At 40.3% G+C, this 14,719-nt stretch overlaps 1 protein-coding gene across 1 annotated transcript in view; it reads left to right on the forward strand.

Annotated features, from left to right (window-relative positions):
- Positions 1–14,719, forward strand: part of GPR158 (G protein-coupled receptor 158) — a 1,311,614-nt gene that overhangs the window by 88,755 nt on the left and 1,208,140 nt on the right. The window lies entirely within an intron of this gene.

A 14,719-nucleotide genomic window follows, 5' to 3' on the forward strand; every position in this document is an offset into this window, starting at 1 on the left:
GGAAAACACATGTTGGACTGCTCTAGATACAATCTCTGCGGGGTTACATTCCAAGGTTAATGAAGCTACGGTGGCAGCTGAGTCAGGGCTAACCCACGTCTGACACCAAATGGAAAAGAGGAGGACATCTCCAGACCACTGACAACAAGCATGCTGGACCTGACACCCTTGGTGTTGTAATCTCTCAAACATTTTGCAATCTCTCCTCTTGTTTTGTTAAAATTGTTTTTGTTGGCATTAGGACTGTGTGCACTTTACCACTTCTTTTTTTTTCAGTTAAATATTTTTTATTGAATATAAGAAAACACAGGGTTACAAAAATAAACTAATCAATAATTATTCAGAATATAAGCATACAAACGTTCTAAAGAATAGTAACTGCATAATAGGATAATTATACATAAAAGGTTACAGAGTATATGAACATTTATAATAACATACCTAAAATGATAATATATTAAAAACAGGGAAAATAGAGTATACCTAAGGAAAAAGATATAAAACTGGGATAATACAGTGGTATACAAAGAACCTGTGTGAATGTTAAAATTAATATAATATTTAAAGGGGTAGAGTACATTTTTATAAAGGAAAGAAACAAGAAAAAAGAGAAAGAAAGAAAACGAGAGAAAGAAAAAAGGAAACAAGTGAAGAAAAGAGAAGAAAGAAAGGAAGAGAAGAAGCACTCAGTGATAAAGATAGAAAGGGATTATAATGATAATGACAGATAAGTCGTAAAAGGTAGCCACAGTAAATCAGATTTAATTTGAAGATGGATAGAAGACTGAGGAATAGAGGCAATTCTATGCTTATCACATATATAATTCCACCAATGTAAAAAGGCTAATTTAGAGTTGTCTTTCCAACAGGTTAATATGACTTTAAGAGCCACCGCAAGAGATAAATCAAATAAAGGAGATGTGGGATTAACTTGAGCCAAATCAAGTGACATAGTGCCTAAAATACATTATGAATACTAAGTTGAATTTTGTAAGAGAAAATCAGGGTACACTTTGACCATATAGCCGTCCAGAATGCATAAACCTTAGGACAATAGAACAGTAAATGCAATAAAGAACCTTCAGCATTAAGACAAGACCAACAAAGTGATGAAGCAGAGTGGTCAAACTTATTTAACAAAAGTCGAGTAATGACAACTCTATTATAAATAAAGTACAGGGACTGTGTAATATTAGCAGCTTTGGAAGTCTTGAATATTTTCTGCCAAAATGTATCCCATTGCGATATCGAACAAGTCAAAGAAAGGTCATGTTCCCACTCTAGTTCAACCTTAGATTTAGTCCGTGTACCAACAGGGGTAGATAAAGATTTATAGATAAAAGAGGCACTAGGGACAGAATCAACAGAAATTTGATATAATGGAGTATCAGGAAGAAATGAAGCAGGAGTTGGTAGAGAGAGAAATTTCTGTACACAATCCTGAAGTATTAAAGCTAAAGTATTATGCTGTTGAATACAGGAATCAGGTAACTGAAAAGATTCTTGCAACTGATGGAAAGAAAGAATTACATTATTCATAAACATTTGGTGTACATAAATGAGACCCTTTTCTTTCCAAAGTTTGTAGTAAAATGATTTATGACGAAACTTAATGTGTTTATTAAACCAAAGTGATGACGCTAGAAAAGATTGATAATCATCCAAATTCGTAAAGAAAAGTGTATGTAACACAAATTGAGAATGTTTCAAAATAGGGTATTTGGAAAGAAAAGTACAATTAGTCATGGGAACAATATCTCGCATTGAAAAATCATTTAACAATGAACATTCAACATTGACCCATGAAGGTTTAGGTGAATCCTGATAATCTTTAGATAAAGCATAACAATGACGAATCAAAAAGGCATTATGATATAAAGCAAAATCAGGAAATCTTACCCCACCCTCATTTTTAGGACGAATCAGTTTAGACAAAGCAATACGTGCATGTTTGTTATTTCAGAGAAATTTAGTGCATAATGAATTAATCTCCTAAAAATTATATTTAGGAATTTTGAAAGGTAGCATAGATAGTATGAACAGAATCTGAGGGACAATCATCATTTTAATTGTATCAAGTCTACCCCACCAGGAGAGGAACAGAGGAGACCAGAGGTTTAACAAATTAGCAATTTTAAGTTTTAAGGCAGTAAAATCATGGGACAATGTGTCACGAATGTTGGGGGAGAACCATAAGCCAAGATATTTAATTTTTTGGGGACACCAAGTGAAATTAGATGAGTCAAACATATATCTATAACATGAAGGATTTAAGGGTAAGATCTCAGTTTTAGAAAAGTTTAATTTGTAGCCAGAGACCTTAGCGAATGATGAAATTTCCAGCAAAAAGGGGGGTAGGGAAGACACAGGATTAGACATATAAATAAGAACATCATCAGCATATGCAGATAATTTAATTTGTTGGGTCTTGAAATTAAAACCATTAATGAGAGGGTTACTTCTAATACATTCCAGAAAAGGTTCTAAACATAACAAGAAAAGTAGTGGTGACAGGGGGCAGCCCTGACGAGTACCTCTTTGAAGCAAAAAGTAAGGGGAGAAGAGACCATTAACAAAAATATATGCTTTTGGATTGGTATATAACAATTTAACATATGAAATAAACTTTGGACCAAAACCAAACCAATGTAATGCATGAAATAAGAACGCCCAGTTCACACGGTCGAAGTCTTTTCTGCATCCAGGGATAAAGCAGCAAGTGGAGTTGGATAATTTCTACTAAGAGCAAGAACATTGGAAAACATTCTGGCGTTATCAGAAGCCAAACAACCTTTAACAAAGCCAACTTGGTCTGGTTTAATGAGAAGAGGGATAACTTTTTCTAAACGAGAAGCTAACATTTTTGCAAACATTTTGCAATCATAATTAATTAAAGATATAGGACGAAAATTTTTGCAAAAGGAGGGGTCTTTATCTGGTTTGGGGATTACGATAATAAGGGCTTTCAAAAAAGAACCACAGGCTTGGGAATTGGATATAAAGGAATTAAAAAGTTGTAACAACTTGGGAGCAAAAATTGAGGAGAAAGTGGAAAATAGTTCTACTGAAAATCCATCAGGACCAGGAGCCTTCGCTTTTTTCAAAGATTTAAGGGCATCGGTTAATTCTTGTATAGAGATATCTTCTTCAAGGGGTTCGAAATTATCCTGGGAAGTTTTAGGCTTGGGGATATCTTGGAAAAAATAAATAAAACCATCTTCAGATGGCATGGTAGTTTCAGTATATAAGAGACTGTAGTATGATTGAAATGTGGAGATAATATCGGAATCAGATGAAAGGAGTGTGTTGTTTGATTCTGAATGAATGGGGCCAATAACTTTACGTTCTGATTTAATTTTTAGATAATTTGCTAGCATTTTCCCAGCTTTATTTTGACCTCCAAAGTCTAGCTGCTAAAACACTGCATAAATTTGGATGCTGACCCCGAAGCGCAGCGGACGCATTTTGAAGGACAAACTCTGGTTTTAAGGAGCCGGTAAACGAAGTGAAACGAAGCGCCTGGTTAAAGGGCTTCATGTTTGGACGCATTTGTTTGATTTACTAAACATTGCACTCACAGTAGTCATTTGTAGTCACTGAAAGTCATTTTAGGAATTGTTTTCAGGATACTACTTTTAAAAATCACAAACTGTTTCACTGATTTTAAAAAATTGTATATTTTTACCTGCACAAACGCACTTTAAACGGCAAAAGCGTCATCCCCGGTCCACCACGGATCCTTCCGTTTGTTGTTGAGTGATTTAGAACGCAAAACCGGAAGTGTGGGCTTTTCCTTAACGCGCACGGTCGTTAGCAGTCTAGCTGCTAAAACACTGCATAAATTTGGATGCTGGCCCCGAAGCGCAGCGGACGCATTTTGAAGGACAAACTCTGGTCTTAAGGAGCCGGTAAACGAAGCAAAACGAAGCGCCTGGTTAACCCCTTCAGTGCCCATGACGAGCTGGACTCGTCATGGGCTGCGGTGGCGCTGTGCCCATGACGAGTCCAGCTCGTCATGAACTCCGCCCGCTAATGCAAGGCGCGGCACTGGGCGGGGAAAGGGGCGGGCATGCAAGAGGTTAAAGGGCTTCATGTTTGGACGCATTTGTTTGATTTACTAAACATTGCAGTCACAGTGGTCATTTGTAGTCACTGAAAGTCATTTTAGGAATTGTTTTCAGGATACTACTTTTAAAAATCACAAACTGTTTCACTGATTTTAAAAAATTGTATATTTTTACCTGCACAAACGCACTTTAACCGGCAAAAGCGTCATCCCCGGTCCACCACGGATCCTTCCGTTTGTTGTGGAGGGATTTAGCATGCAAAACCGGAAGTGTGGGCTTTTCCTTAATGCCCACGGTAGTTAGCAGTCTAGCTGCTAAAACACTGCATAAATTTGGATGCTGGCCCCGAAGCGCAGCGGACGCATTTTGAAGGACACACTCTGGTCTTAAGGAGCCGGTAAACGAAGCGAAACGAAGCGCCTGGTTAAAGGGCTTCATGTTTGGACGCATTTGTTTGATTTACTAAACATTGCAGTCACAGTAGTCATTTGTAGTCACTGAAAGTCATTTTAGGAATTGTTTTCAGGATACTACTTTTAAAAATCACAAACTGTTTCACTGATTTTAAAAAATTGTATATTTTTACCTGCACAAACGCACTTTAACCGGAAAAAGCGTCATCCCCGGTCCACCACGGATCCTTCCGTTTGTTGTGGAGGGATTTAGCATGCAAAACCGGAAGTGTGGGCTTTTCCTTAACGCGCACGGTAGTTAGCAGTCTAGCTGCTAAAACACTGCATAAATTTGGATGCTGGCCCCAAAGCGCAGCGGACGCATTTTGAAGGACACACTCTGGTCTTAAGGAGCCGGTAAACGAAGCGAAACGAAGCGCCTGGTTAAAGGGCTTCATGTTTGGACGCATTTGTTTGATTTACTAAACATTGCAGTCACAGTAGTCATTTGTAGTCACTGAAAGTCATTTTAGGAATTGTTTTCAGGATACTACTTTTAAAAATCACAAACTGTTTCACTGATTTTAAAATTTTTTATATTTTTACCTGCACAAATGCACTTTAACCGGCAAAAGCGTCATCCCCGGTCCACCACGGATCCTTCCGTTTGTTGTGGAGGGATTTAGCACGCAAAACCGGAAGTGTGGGCTTTTCCTTAACGCGCACGGTAGTTAGCAGTCTAGCTGCTAAAACACTGCATAAATTTGGATGCTGGCCCGAAGCGCAGCGGTCGCATTCTGAAGGACAAACTCTGGTCTTAAGGAGCCGGTAAACGAAGCGCCTGGTTAAAGGGCTTCATGTTTGGACGCATTTGTTTGATTTACTAAACATTGCAGTCACAGTAGTCATTTGTAGTCACTGAAAGTCATTTTAGGAATTGTTTTCAGGATACTACTTTTAAAAATCACAAACTGTTTCACTGATTTTAAAAAATTGTATATTTTTACCTGCACAAACGTACTTTAACCGGCAAAAGCGTCATCCCCGGTCCACCACGGATCCTTCCGTTTGTTGTGGATGGATTTAGCACGCAAAACCGGAAGTGTGGGATTTTCCTTAACGCGCACGGTAGTTAGCAGTCTAGCTGCTAAAACACTGCATAAATTTGGATGCTGGCCCCGAAGCGCAGCGGACGCATTTTGAAGGACAAACTCTGGTCTTAAGGAGCCGGTAAACGAAGCGAAACGAAGCGCCTGGTTAAAGGGCTTCATGTTTGGACGCATTTGTTTGATTTACTAAACATCGCAGTCACAGTAGTCATTTGTAGTCACTGAAAGTCATTTTAGGAATTGTTTTCAGGATACTACTTTTAAAAATCACAAATTGTTTCACTGATTTTAAAAAATTGTATATTTTTACCTGCACAAACGCACTTTAACCGGCAAAAGCGTCATCGCCGGTCACCACGGATCTTTCCGTTTGTTGTGGAGGGATTTAGCACGCAAAATCGGAAGAGTGGGCTTTTCCTTAACGCGCATGGTAGTTAGCAGTCTAGCTGCTAAAACACTGCATAAATTTGGATGCTGGCCCCGAAGCGCAGCGGACGCGCGCAGCCCGTCTGCGCCCGTCCGCGCCTGGCTCGGGCTCGGGCCCAGGGCCAGAACCCCTGGTCGCCCGGTAAACCACCCAGGGTCTCTCCACACCCAGACCCGCGATACCATGATCAAACCCAGCATACTTAAATACACATCTGCGCATTTATTGGCCCTGCTTCCTAACTGCACTAAAGCTCATTTATTAGGAGCTCTCTACACCTTTGAAAACTGTGGTTTTTGTTTTTCAGCTAGTTTAAATGAAACAACTGGAAGCCTACTATCTAATCCTAACCCACTGGCTCCTCAAAATAACCCTTACTCTTTTTTCAGCATTAACTGTCGCTCCTTACCCAAACATAAATCTGACATCTTCGATCTTTTATCCAACGACCAACCTGATGCGATTTTCCTCACAGAAACCTGGCTCCAGGAGTGTTCAGGTCCTGATATAGCTGTTGCATTACCTATTAATTATGCTATAGTGAGGAAAGATCGTACTCTGAAAATGGGTGGTGGGATAGCTGTTATTTTTAAGAAGGAGTTCAAATGCGACTTTGAACATCTCCCTTTTCCTGACTGTGAGGCTGCTATTTTTAAACTGACTCTTTCCCCTAAATTTACCTTTTCAGATATACTCGTCTATCGTCCCCCTTCCTCCTCCGTATCTTGGATCTCGACTTTCGCTGAACTCATAGCTCCTTTAGCTATGAAATCAGCTAATTTCTCCATTTTAGGAGACCTTACTCTCCATTTAGAAAAGAAATCATGGAAAAGCAGCTCAAATCTTATTTCCGACTTAGCTTCCTTAAATTTAAACCTACAAAACTCTGGGCCCACACATACAGCAGGGCATCTCCTCGACCCTATTTTTTCTAATCTAACAGAGATTTCTTGCTCTTTGGCCATCCCAACAAGCTGGTCCGATCACTACCTTGTCAAATTTGACTTAACACTTCCAGCACATCTTTCATCAATTTCCAGCACACCCGCTTTGCAATTTAGAAATTGGAAAAAGTTAGATATCATTGCTCTTAGCACTCATTTAGATACCCATAAACCATGTTCCTCGCAACAAGTAAACCAACTATCATCTTCAGTGCAAAACTGGCTTACGGATGCCATTAACACATGTCTGCCTCTTACAAACAAAAAATTCGGAAACCATCGACCACCAGCCCCCTGGTTCACTGAGTCACTGAAAACGGAAAAAACTAACTGTAAAATTTTGGAGAGAAAATGGAGAAAGAATTACACTTCTTCATCTAAATCTGATTATAAAAGTGCCTTAAAAAATTATCATAAACTCTGCAAACTTGCTCGAGCAGACTTTGTTTCCATCACCATTGAAAATGCAACTAATCGTTCCAAGACTCTTTTTAACACCGTTAAGGAACTTGCAGGCTCCCAAACTCTAGCACAACCTTCTGCACTAACTAAACTTAAATGTGATGATTTGGCCACTTTCTTTATCCAAAAAGTCGACACAATATATCAAGATATTGTGCAGAAACAGGCTAAAAATTCCTCCACTGTTTTAACACCCCAGCCTCCTCTAGACGATATAAATCCTCTCCTAAATAAATTTGAGAAACCTGATCTCCTTGACCACTCTCTGGAAACTTGGCCTTTACTTACCATAGAAAGCCTAACTACACTTCTGAACAATATTAAATCGGGGTCTCCAAATGACCCATTACCTATCTCAGTATTAAAACAATTAAGTTTTTCCCCTCTACTTGTGATAATGGATCTCTTAAATGCTTCACTACAAGAAGCTTCCATTCCATCTACATTGAAACATGCCATGATCCACCCCCTTCTTAAAAAGACAAATGCTGACCCAGACGTATTGAGCAATTACCGTCCTATATCCCTGCTCCCGATTTTTTCTAAGATTCTGGAGAGACACATCCATTCGCACCTCACTCAATATGTGACTACTCACGGACTCCTTCACCCTTCTCAGTCGGGCTTCAGAGCAGGTTTTTCCACCAAAACCACCCTACTTGGGGTCACTGAAAGCTTACGTCACCATCTGGACAACGGGGACACAGTCGCGCTCATTTTACTTGATCTGAGCGCCGCCTTTGACACGGTGTCTCACACTGTGTTAATAAGGACACTTAAATCTCTGGGCATAAACGGACCCGCTTTAAACTGGCTGACTGCTTTCCTTTCAAACCGCACCTTCCAAGTTTTCTCACATTCATCCTGCTCTGAAGTCCACTCTTTCGCCCATGGGGTACCACAGGGGTCCATTCTCAGCCCCTTGTTATTCAATCTCTATGTAAAACCACTTGCCGTGATAGCTGAGAGTTCAGGGCTATCTCTCTTTTCCAATGCGGACGATTCACAAATCATTTTTTCCCTCTCTTCACACAAAACCACTTTGCCTTCCAACCTCAAAATTGGACTGAGTAAAATAGCTTCTTGGAAGCAAGAATTTTTTTTCAAACTAAACGGTGAAAAAACTGAAATACTGGTACTAGGAAAAAATAAGGATCTTTGGAACCCCCAACACTGGCCTTGTGAAATGGGTGTCCTTCCCTCTCCCTCTCCCCAAGTCCGTAACCTGGGTATCACAATCGACGACTCACTTAGTATGCACCCCCAATCTGTCAAAGTCGCAGCAACCTGCTTCACCATTCTTAAATGGTTAAAAAAAATCTGTTGGATGCTTCCGGAAACCACAAGGAAAACCGTAGTCAATGCTCTTATTACATCCAGGCTTGACTATGGAAATGTACTTTATTTTGGCGCCAACAAATCTGTAGTCCAAAGACTACAGACTGTACAAAACGCGGCAGTCAGACTCCTGTGTGGAGTCCCTAAGACCGCCTCCATTTCATCTTATCGATGCAAGCTGCATTGGCTTAAAATCGAAAATCGGATTAAGTTCAAGGCACTGAGTTATATGCACAAAATCAAATCTTGTTGTGCTCCTAGCTATCTTCAGTCCTTAGTCAGTCCTTATCTTCCCTCCCAAAATCTCCGCTCTGCCACCCAAGCAAGGTTTGTCATCCCAAGATTCAAATTAGCTCGGATGGGCGGCAGATCCTTTTCTTACCTCGGCCCTATGTCCTGGAACTCTTTACCCACATCACTCCGGAACGAGACAAACTATACAAAATTTCGTAAGTCTTTAAAAACCTGGCTATTTAACAGATAAAGTTTCTACCGCTCTCTCATTCCATAGTTTCTGACTTCTGGTCCCTTGCGCCGGGAAACCCTTTTTGGGTAGCTGTTGCGCATTACAAATTTAAAAACTAACTAACTAACTCCATGATATTTCGATTTAATCTTAAGGAGGATGTTACAAGCGTCCGCAGTGACTATTTTTTTCAGGGAGGATTTAGCCTTAATTAATTCTTGTAGTGATGAGGGAGATTTAGAAGAGTAATAATTATGTTCTAACGTTTTTAGACGGGTTAGGGTTTCTTTATATTTAGTATGCAGTAATTTTTTCTTCCTTGAGGAGTATGCAATAGTGAATGCTCTGAAGGAAGCTTTAAAGGCGTCCCAATTGTTGTGAACGGAAGGTAAAGAATTCCTTAATAAAAGAAGTCGCTTCTAGAATAAAGGAACGGTCCGATATAAGGGAATTATTAAAACGCCATCTGCCTTGTTTACATGTGGTGAGAGATAGGTCGATAAGGGTGGAGACAGGAGCATGATCAGATATAAATATGGATCCAATGTCAGAAGATTGGAGACATGGGAGTAGTGATTTGGAAACTAAAATATAATCAATACGAGATCTGGTATGATGTACGGGTGAAAAGACAGTAAATTCTAAGGTATCTGGGTTACATGTTTTCCACGTATCAAATAATGGGCTAGAGGAAATGGCTGCTTGAAATGATTTGTGGGACTTGTCAGGTTTGAACTTACAGTTGGATTGCCTATCAGTAAACGGATCTAACCAATTGTTAAAATCACCCCCAACCACAATATTAGAATTAGCACTTGACAATAGTTTCAGCCTTATAGAGTGCCAGAATTCAGAATCTGGTTTAACAGGACCATAAATATTGAAAAAAGTTATTTGTCTTTTATTTATAATAACCTCTGCCAATACCCACCGACCATCAGGGTCAGACTCTGACGATATAATCTGTGCATTAATGGATTTATGAAACAATATAGCGACACCACCATGGCGATCAATAGCAGGAGAAAAAACAATTTGATTAACCCATTGGCGTTTACGTTTAAGGGATTCTTTGTCATTACAATGGGTTTCCTGTAAAAAAGCAACTTGGGTATTAAGTTTAGCAAGATGAGACAATACCTTTTGACGCTTGACTGGATGACCAAAACCACGAACATTCCACGAAGTCACATTAACCATAACACTGGGAGCAGGTAAATATGAGGGAACAGGAACATAAAACTGCAAAATCGACAAGACAAAAGAAGGAAAGACAATGTTCAATATGTGAAAAGAAAGACTTAGTATTAAAAATGAGACAGGTACAGAAAAAACGGATTAAAGCTGAGTAAGAATGAGTAGATGAAAAGAGGATATAGACAAAAAGACAAAGAAAAAGAAGCAAAAGAGAAAGATTAGAGGAGAAACATAATCCAAAAAGTGGTACTAAACATAAAATGAAACAGAAAAGGGGGAAAAGAAAGAGAAAGAGAAGAAAGGAAAGAAACAGAAGAAAGAAGCAAGCAAACAGATCAAGGATTAGCATCCAGATCTGTAAAGTAGAAGGAAAGCCAAGAAAAGAGGAGCATAGTGACGCCGAAGGACACGGACCACAGTAATAACTACACAAAATGAATGAGAACCTCATAAATACAATAAGAACAGATAATCAGAGGATGTCAAACAGGCAAATCAATTTATAATCTAATTAACAATCCTAAAATATAAGAAAAAATCAAACATTTGTATCCATGCCCTGAGGTGAGAGACTATGTAGAAACAGTTTAAGTTTATCCGGATCATCAAAGGAACGTGACCGACCATCATGTGTAATTTTACAAAGGCAAGGATGGAGAATTCCATATTGATTGTTAAGTTGTCTCATCTGAGGCCGTAAAGCAAGAAATTCCTTGCGACGGGCATTTGTTGCATTGGAAATATTCTGAGATATGAAGATATTATGGCCTGACCAGAGAAGACGGCGTTTAAGTCTTACAGCCTTCAAAACTTGCAGAAGCTCGGTGAATTCCCAAAAAAGCATTATGATTCCACGTGGGTTGTTGGCATGAGGAAGAAGACGTCCCAATCGGTGAGCTCTTTGTATATTGAGGAGGCTCGACGATGTTGGAAGATCTAATAGTTCTGGAAGGAATTTCTGCAGAAAAGTAACCTTGTCGGAGCCTTCAACATTCTCCGGAAGACCATAAAGGCGCAGATTATTTCTACGATTGCGATTTTCAAGATCCTCTGTGTGGATTTTTAACTTATGGATTTCTTGTTCCAGTGTGGGAATCTTAGAAGTGATGTCTTGTAAGTCGCTTACCCGCTGTTCAAGCTCCAAGACTTTTCCCTCCATGACAATCCATCTCTCCTCAATCTGCTTTAACTTTTCGTTAGTCGTGGACATAAAGGGTTGAAGGCCACGTACCTCGTCTAGTATAGAGTCCAGGACCGGGTTTTGTGAGGAGAGAATAGGAGACGGAGGATCATTTTAATGTCTTTTTGGCTTGGTACCGGAGGAGGAAGAACGAACAGCATGGGAATCACTAGCCATTGTGACTTGAAATATTCCACGATGGATAACAGTTATCGCAAAAATATAGTGAGAATATTCCGTATATTGATAAAATACAGAAATTGAATAGAGCTCACCAAGATTCACAAAGTAGACTAAAAATAAACTTGAAACAATAATGACATCAAATCCTCCAAAAGGAACATAGCAAAAAATATCTCAGTTGGCATATATTGATGCAAAAAAAAAAATGCCATTCCAGGTGGAGGAGCCGCAGTATAGAAGAAGTCCTGTCCAAAAAGCGATGCACTGGCAAAAGAAAGACTTTGTCATGACAAATAATGTGAGAGGCGCTGAATGACTTTAGCGGATAAGTCTCTGCCAATTAGGTATTTTTTAATATGGGCTGCCATACCATTCATTATGTAGAAAAGTGCATTGGAATGCCCTTCTGCCTCAACCACTGGCAGCAGTTGGCATTGGCACATTAAATAAAGTAACACACTAAAACAAAACTGGGGTGAGCACTAATATCATATGGTGCACCCATTTTAGTGTTAAGGAGGCAGTAGGCAGAGATTAGCAATATGCAGCGTTCTGAGGAAAGAAAACGCGGGCGCTGCGATATAAAATGGCGGGCGCCCGCGAGTCACTGAGGTGAAAATCACCGCCGCAGCGTATGGGCTCGTTTACTGTATGACGACGGTTTGAAAGCGGTATTCGGACTCACCGCATCGTCATACAGCCATGCCCGCCTTCCAACGACCTGGACAACATCCGTATGAGGCTCTGCACAAGATAGAGGTCCCGCGTCGCTGCGGAGCCTACACCGGGTCCGCCATTTCGCTTCGGCACTCAAGCCACACCCCCCCACTTTACCACTGCTAAATTGATTGTGCTCTCTCCTTCAAACATGGTAAAATTGGCTTACACCCAATTGCCACATTTAATTTACTTGTAAGCCTCTAGTAAATGATATTACATGTACCTAGGACCTGTAAGTTAAATGCACTCATTGTGCCACCCACTAAACTATCCTTGTTAAGCATGCCTCAGGTCTTCTATTTCAGCCTATTGCGCAATTTTAACCTGCCATTTCGACCTCACCAAATAAAACTTTTGCCAGGCCTAAACCTTCCTTTCTAAAACTTATAAGTCACCCCTAAGGTAGGCCCTAAATGCACATAGGGAAGGGTGCATTGTATTTAAAAGTTAGAGCATGTGGATTTCATTTTTACATGTCCTAGCAGTGGAAAACTCCTAAAGGTATTTTTCACTGTTGCACAGCCTATCTCTCCCATTGACTAACGCTGGGTTGCCCTATTAGTTAATAAGTGATTATTTTGGATTGGGAGCAGAAAGAGCTATTCTGTTTACACTCAAATGAATTGCAATTTTAAACCCTTTTTAATGGTGAAGTTGGATTTTAAGTCACAATTCTGAATATGCCACTTTTTGAAAGTTCAATTCTATTGGTTAGGGGTAACCCATCAATAACCCTCCTATTACCTGGGTATCTGAAACACAATTTAGAAAAAATTGGTAAGGAGGAAAAAATAGAGAATTATTTTTAACAAGGATACCTTTAATTATCCTGTCATATGTGTAAATATTCACATTTTCTTATTTAGCCATTTTATAGTTGAGCATATAAAAAGAACATATATTTACAAATGACATCTCTAAAACAAAAACAAACTAAGGCTACTGTCCACCATGAAATATTTCCTATTGTGGAGCAACCTTTAAATAGTGTGAACTACCCAGAAGGTTCATACATTGCGAATAGGAACATCACTTTCCAAATAATTCAAAAGAAGCAATGTGAGACTGTTACATCCACAAATAGTTCAATTAATTTGCAGTCCTTCTGTAAAAAACTGTCGACGCGGTCGCGTTTCAGCCGATCTATTTCTTATGGCCTCTTCAGGACACAAACAACAGCAGCATTCTTAGCTATTGTCCCTTACTCCGGACATCTTGCATGGAATCAACTTGCTAGTAGGCGGTAGAGTATGGGGGGGGGATTTTTTAGGTCTACCCCTAGCCCGACTATGACTGGCTTGGAAGTATTATCATTAAGCTAACGTCGGGTCCACTGTAGGGAATTACATCCGCCGTCGTGTGCACGCTTATGGGTCTTCTCTTTTTCTCTCTACGGTCTACGTAGCATCTCTCCAAGTTCGCTGTCCTACTTCCAATCAAGGTACCTTTTGGAAAGTTGACATTTTCCTGAGCTAACCATCGGTGCCCTGGGTCACATGACTGTGAATAGCTCTGCTCTTGGTGTTTTGATTCCAGACATTAACACAAATGGGGCTCAGGTGTGGATAGGTTGGGGCATCCTGGCAGGATGGCTGGGAGAGGTTGTACCCAGTCCCACTTAAATTTCCAAGGATTTTCCCTGCTGCACACACAAAGGAATCCGACACCAAGCTTGCCTTGTCTTTTGTCGCCAAAGACAGTTTTGGACCTTGAGAGGGGAAGGGGAAGAGCTTTCCCGAACCAGATGCGGCCACAAAGGCTGGCAAGAGGAATAAATATTGGACCTCCAGAGTCACTCATCAATACACTCGAGTCTTGTGAGCATTACCGAAGAAGGACTGCCCTGCTTCCAGCAGAGGACTGCAGTGCGGCTGAGGACTTCTTTGCTGTCTAAGAAGGAAGACTGGACCTGCTTATCTTTATCCCAGGCTTTCCTGAGTGACACCAAGGGTCAGTTGCCTGACCTGTGTGAGCTACAGGGACATATTAAGCTCCAGAGGCCTCACTGCAAATGCCCAGAGCTGACTTAATGCACTTGACTTGAAAGGACCTGCAACTGGACCTGCCTGAGACCTGCTGGCCTATTCTGGAGTGAGTTCCTGATCCCCAAACGGTGCTCCTCAGGTCCAGGACTCTTGGCTGGCAATAGTTAGAGATCCTCCAAAGATAAAAAAAGGAGATGTCCTGAAGTTTGGTATCTTCTCAACTGTGAACGGATCTCTTTGCGCCAAAAC

Source organism: Triturus cristatus, chromosome 10 (genome assembly GCF_964204655.1).
Source record: "Triturus cristatus chromosome 10, aTriCri1.1, whole genome shotgun sequence".
In the NCBI taxonomy this organism is placed as follows: domain Eukaryota; kingdom Metazoa; phylum Chordata; class Amphibia; order Caudata; family Salamandridae; genus Triturus; species Triturus cristatus.